The 6,198-nt window shown below is 40.8% G+C and overlaps 1 protein-coding gene across 1 annotated transcript in view; it reads right to left on the bottom strand.

Annotated features, from left to right (window-relative positions):
• Positions 1–5,933, bottom strand: part of GEN1 (GEN1, Holliday junction 5' flap endonuclease) — a 32,028-nt gene extending 26,095 nt beyond the window's left edge. The window contains 1 exon segment of the mRNA XM_006096014.3: positions 5,501–5,933. The gene's annotated coding sequence lies outside the window, so the exon portion shown is untranslated.
• Between the last annotated feature and the right edge of the window lie 265 nt (positions 5,934–6,198).

Below are 6,198 nucleotides of genomic sequence, written 5' to 3'. Positions count from 1 at the left end.
ATAAAAAAATAATCATTTAATGAACTTTATTAATTATAGGGAAATAAAATATATGAATAGCAACTCGTTTTGTCAGTGCATTCCATAGTTACCAGCTGGTTGGCCGGTCATAACGGTCCCTTAGGCTTTTATATAGATAGATAACCATATGCATGCATTACTTTTCAAATTAAAAAACTATTTTAAAAATGTGGTCTTATCTATAAAGGGTTGGAAAATAAACTAGAAGTCTTTAGATGGGTTACTTCTTGCCTAAATATTATATGACCAAACAGAATATAGTTCATGGGTTGAATTAAAAAGCAATGTTCCTCAAATTTATGAGTACCTGAACATCAAATATGACTTCAGTATAGCTTTTTAAGGAGAGATTTACATTTTCTGGTTTCCTTCAGAATGCCTAGGAATGAATCATGTGATCTCAGACAATGTATATCTCTTCTGGCCCTTCCAGCCCTAAAGTTCAATCCTTCCTATCATGATTCTAATGCTAGTTTACACAAAATGACTATACATATGTTATATTTCACTGGGGCAGCCATGCCTGGGAAAAAATAAGCCCAGAACTGATTCTATAATGTATTAACATTTCCACAGGTTGGATCCCTTAAGCAAGACAAAAGTTGCTTTTTAACTGTGCTTTTAAGTAGACCCCAAATAATATGTTTAATGTAACATTAATTACACGTAAAACTTAATTATTCATATTACTTTAGTTTATTTTGTCAGAAATAAACCTGGTTTAAAGAATGAACATCCGTGGTTATGGTACAGAACTAGCACAGGTAATTGAACAGGTATCAGCCATGTCTACCTAAGATTTATTTTGGCTGTTCTTTTATAATACTAGGCCTGGCCTGTGCCCCCTTGCAATCTGGGACCCCTTGGGGGATGTCGGACTGCCAGTTTCAGCCCAATCCCCGTGGGCCAAGACAAGGGACCCCACTGTTGAATGAATCCGTGCACTGGGCCTCTAGTATGCATATAAGAGCTTTGGTTAATCTCTTCCCACCTTCCCCCTTACCTCATGGAACAGATTCATCGGTCTGTTCCATGTTTCCATGCCTGCGCATTGTCTGCCCCCTGGTGGTCAGTGTGCGTCATAGCTACTGGTCAAACGGTTGAACAGTTGCTTAGACTTTTATATATATAGGTGAGCAAAAGACTACAAAGCTGTAACAATGGCTACTTAAACACAACTGGTATAAATAATGTAGGCAAAAAGAAAAGTCTATAACAGAATTATCTGTTAGTTCTCAGAAAGTAAAATTTGAGTTATTATCTCAGAACTGAAGTGTTCTCTTCTTCACTTTCCCTTAGTTAAGTGACAGTGCTGGAAAAATGTCTTTCACTGCCAATCCTTCTGGTCACTGTATTTTTAAATCTTCCTCAAAGACTTTTAAACCACTCTGGTATCTTAACCTATAGTTCCTATATATCTACCAAAATGGATTTGAAAAAGCTGAGAACATCTTTTGTGCTCCCCAAGCACTCTCCTATATAGTAATGCTCTATATTTCTTCATAAGCATGAAAGAATTGCTGCTACCCCCCCCCCTCATTTTCCCCCTCTAAAGTCTAAATGATGGGAATCAAGGGGCCATTTTTATAGGAGCTAGTCTCTTTCTATGACATTCCTCAGTAAATATTTTTTTTTTTTAGTAACTTGCCATTCATGAATTTCTATTAGATCTTCTTAAATTACTGCAAGACCTTTTATAGCCTTTAGAACTTTTAACCAGAAATAATGGATTAGAGTCATGCAAAGCAACAATACCTAAAGGATGGGGGTAGACATGGGAATTGGAGAGTGAGCAGACTTACAGGAAGGATATTTTTAGAGTTGGACTACACTGAAAAAGACATTACTGCTGAGTCCCCCTTGAATATTCTACAATGAAGGAACTTTTCTTCACTCCCCACCTCTAATATAATGTATCCCACATCATCTCTTAACTCCTCTCACCTCTGGACTAGAACATTCAATCCCTACTTTATCTTCACATGGATACATAATATGCATCTAAATCATGATTCCAACACTTCTCCTCAAACTGTTCTACCCTTAGCCTTTCCCTAAATATGCAGGAGCTTAGGCCAAAAACCTAGGCATTTTTGATTCTTTACTTCCCTCTCTAATAGCACCTTGATCAGCAAGTTCTCTATTTCTAAAATCTATACCAAATCCCCATTTCTGCCGAAACCGGTTTGGCTCAGTGAATAGAGCGTCAGCCTGCGGACTGAAGGGTCCCAGGTTCGATTCCGGTCAGGGGCATGTGCCTAGGTTGCGGGCACATCCCCAGTAGATGTGCAGGAGGCAGCTGATCGATGTTTCTCTCTCATCGATGTTTCTGACTCTCTATCTCTTTCCTTTCCTCTCTGTAAAAAAATCAATAAAAAAATATATAAAAAATTAAAAAAAAGTTTAGAAATCCCCATTTCTAATGACACTCCCCTAGCATTGCCTGTATATGACTGTAATAGTCTCCCAACTGGCCCCCTGCTTCTAACCTTGTTCTACTCTCCACCCCAGGTAATCATTCTCCTAATGACGCCAGAGTGATCTTGTTTAATAACCTAAAATATTAAAATCATCACCTCTTTGGTAATGGATAGTGACTTTCCTTAAAGGTGACATAACCTTTGTCACAAGTTAATTTACTTCTTTAAATATGGTGCTACCTTAGAGACAGTTGTAAAATGCAAAAAAAAAAAAAATTATGTAAAATTACATAAGTGTTCTAAATGTAATTCAGAACACTCTTTAATGTAATTTAGTATGTAATTTAAATGAAATTTAGAAGACTCTTAAAATACTATTTTAGGATTATCTTCAGTAGATCTAGTTGTCTAATTTTCTTTTTTTTTCTAATTTTCTTTTGAAAAGCATTTATGTTCCTTGTGAAAATCATTAATAAAAGCAGAATATTAAAAGAATACCTCAATAGTTCTGAAAGGATAAAATTATGTGAAATGTCTATTTTATGAAAAATAACAACAGAACATATTTTAAGATAGCAGTTAATACAAAATATGTATTTCCATGATCTATTGCTTTCTTGTTACTTTCTTTGCACCAGTCCTTCCTCCAAAGTGACATTAAGTAGCAAGAATGTAAAAGCAAATAAAGTTCCAAAAAGGGACAGAATGCAACAGCTCTTAAGATATTCAAGTACAGCTACACTCAAAGATAGAACAAATGGTTCTTGCATGAGGTCATGATCAATCTGATGAGGTTACTTGAAAATAACTCATCATTAAAATTTAAAAATATTATACATATCAAACTCACCCAAAACTAGGTATAATTTTGTCTTACTTTTTTTTTTTAATGTGGTGAAATCTGAAATTTTTGTGGTGTGAGATTTGGTTAGTTTCTACTTTTATACTGTAATTTTATTGATGTCCATCTGATCATGCAGTCTATATATATTACATATAAAAAAATCTAACATAGTCACAATTCTTACGAATTAGAGTAATACATGATTACTTATGTGAGTCAACAGTCAGAATAACCCTTAACAAATAAATTATAACCTATTAGTGGCTTCAGTTTATTTAGTTTAGTAAAACTGCACTGTACTTGGGATAAGAAACCTAGGATTTTGGTTTTGGATGTAACACTGACTAGCTGCATACCCTTGGGAAGACATTTAACTGATCTCCAAAATGAAGGATATTAACAAAATGAATTATAAGATTCTGACATCCTTTGAATCTCATGACCAATTTTAGTAGCTTGGTACCAAAACAAAAAGAAAAGAAAATCCAATCACTCTATTTCAGATATTATTACTTGGTCGAAAGAACATGAATTTCTAGTTTAAAAAAAGTGCTTAAAATTCACTTTAGGTTAAGACAAAAACAAATCCTTTGATGTAACCATATGGTGCCCATAAATCAATTTATGCTCCTAAAACTTCCTTAAAAGCTAATAAGTTTTTATTGGTTGATTATAAAACTGAATGAGGTGAGAAAAGCACAGAACCTTGCTAATTCCACTAATGAATCAAATTTTAAAAAAACATAAAAAAAGGTCAGTGGTCTGGTTCTTGCAAAAATACATTTTATTCAGTTTTTCAATTTTACTTCAGTTTTAAGCAAAAGCATTAGAAAACTTATTTTAACAATAATGTGGGAAATACTTTAAATTACCTTATTCCCATTTGGATGACTATAATGGACTAGTAAACGATGTAAAGTTTACTTCAGTACAAAATGGTACTGTATGGGATTTCCCACATAACGTCACTCATGTTTATTATTCCGTCAGTTTTATTTTCATATGAATTTAGTTCTAACTTTAAAGCATACTATAATATAAACTGGGCTTAACTTTGCTATCAATTAACATTAAATGCCTACTATTTATCGGAAGTTCTTCTAAGTGTTGGAGACGCAATAATAAAAGATTAAGCCTTGAATTTGAGGAACTTAGTAGAGTGAGACTAGAGACAAAAAGAATTACAACAATGTGACAAGTACAGGTACAGAGGTAAGGAGAGTGAACTACAGGAGCATATAAAGAAGGGGTACCACCTCCCCAACTCCAGGAAGGCTTCCTAAAGGAAGTGACATCCAAGCAGACACCTCCCAAAATTTCCCCTTGTTTACCAACAGGACCACTTAGCCTAGATGTTACAGCGTTTTTGACTCTTCAGACTATGTCATACTTATTGTATCAAGGCAAGAACCATGATAGGAATATAATATATGCATTTGATTATCTTTAGAAGTAAAAAAGTGACTTTGATGCAAGGAATTTCACTACCAGACGTGTGACATCAATTTATTTGGGGGTGGACTGGGGTAGCGGTACATGCCACTTTGTTCCCATCTGGAAAGGAAGATGGAAAGATTACTTGTCTAGATCAGCAGGCCACGTGAAGAGTTGCGCAAAGACATCAGAAGTAGATTAAGGTCGGGTGCAGAAGGGCGCAGGAAGCCAAGTCAAGGCCTTAACTTTTACTGGTCCCGATATTTATTGAGATGCGGGTGGGGGTGGGGCGGGGTGGGGATGGGGGAAGAATGGCTGTAGTTAACTATCATGCCTTAAGGCAATTGCTATAATGCCAAGTTATTTTCCAAGCACCACGTGGACAACTGGAAAAGGGGAACACCCAAGTATACCTGCGGGGATCGGTAGACTCGCCCGGAGGGCCTTGAGCAGGCGTGGGCGTGGGCCCGACGGGGTGCCCAGGGCAAGGACATTCAGGACGCATTGGCCTTGGCAGAGAAGGGAGAGCCCTGAGTGGCGGGGACACCGAGTTCTGGCCGCGGGTCAGCTCGGGGGCGGAGCGGCGCAGGGGCTGGAAGCCGGGCACCGGGGTGGCGGGCCGCGCTCCCACGGTGCGCAAACGGGAGCCACCGACGGCGCGTTTGAAGGGGCGGGCGGGACAGGGGCGCGAACACAGAGCCCCTCCCTAACCCACACGCCAAAGGACCGACGGGAAGTCCCGGGCCCGTGGGGCCGCCTCTCCACGGCCCGTGGGACTTACCCAGACAACCCTTTCTCCTTGGCTTGGGAAGGCGCCCCTCCGTCATTTACCAGTTTGGCCTGAATCCTAACTAGCTGCTTCCAAGTTTCTGAATTTAATCTTCTCCCAAAAAAAGATAACGTAAAAAGAAAATGAAAACGTCCTCTTGCCTTTCCCACGCAAAGCCCTGCGTATAGGTCGTAGCACCCAGACGCGGAAACCTCCCGGGAGCACTTCAAATCCGGCGCCTCCGCACGCAAGGTCCCGCCCCTTCCGGGAAGTGGCAGCCCCCTGTCCCGACCCGACCGCTAGCTCCCAGCCGCTCCGCTGTACGCATGCGTGGAGCTGTTGCTGGGCCTCCGAGCAATCTTCCCTTTCACTGAGGCAAATCAACACCCCCCTGTACACCACCCCGCGTCCGGCCGCGGTGCAGCCCCAGCTGTTCCCAGCTTCACCGTCCGCCCAGGGGCACTTCCGGCCCCTCCTGTAGACAACAGTGGCGCGAAAACGCCAGACCGCGCACGCGCGGGCGGAGTCCCCGCGGGCGGGGGGGCGGGGCGCAGGCGCGGACCGTCCCAGGTGTGGGCCCCGTGGCCTGCGGGTTTACCTACCTTCTGCCGGCCGAGGTGACGAGTTCCCGGGGGGCCAAAGGTTGCCACCCGGCCCGAAAACGTCCAAAGGAAGGCCGGGAAGCCCCTGTCCGGTCCCAAGCCCCCCCT

Source organism: Myotis lucifugus, unplaced genomic scaffold (genome assembly GCF_000147115.1).
Source record: "Myotis lucifugus unplaced genomic scaffold, Myoluc2.0 scaffold_165, whole genome shotgun sequence".
Classification (NCBI taxonomy): domain Eukaryota; kingdom Metazoa; phylum Chordata; class Mammalia; order Chiroptera; family Vespertilionidae; genus Myotis; species Myotis lucifugus.
This window is presented reverse-complemented; position numbering and strand designations above follow the sequence as displayed.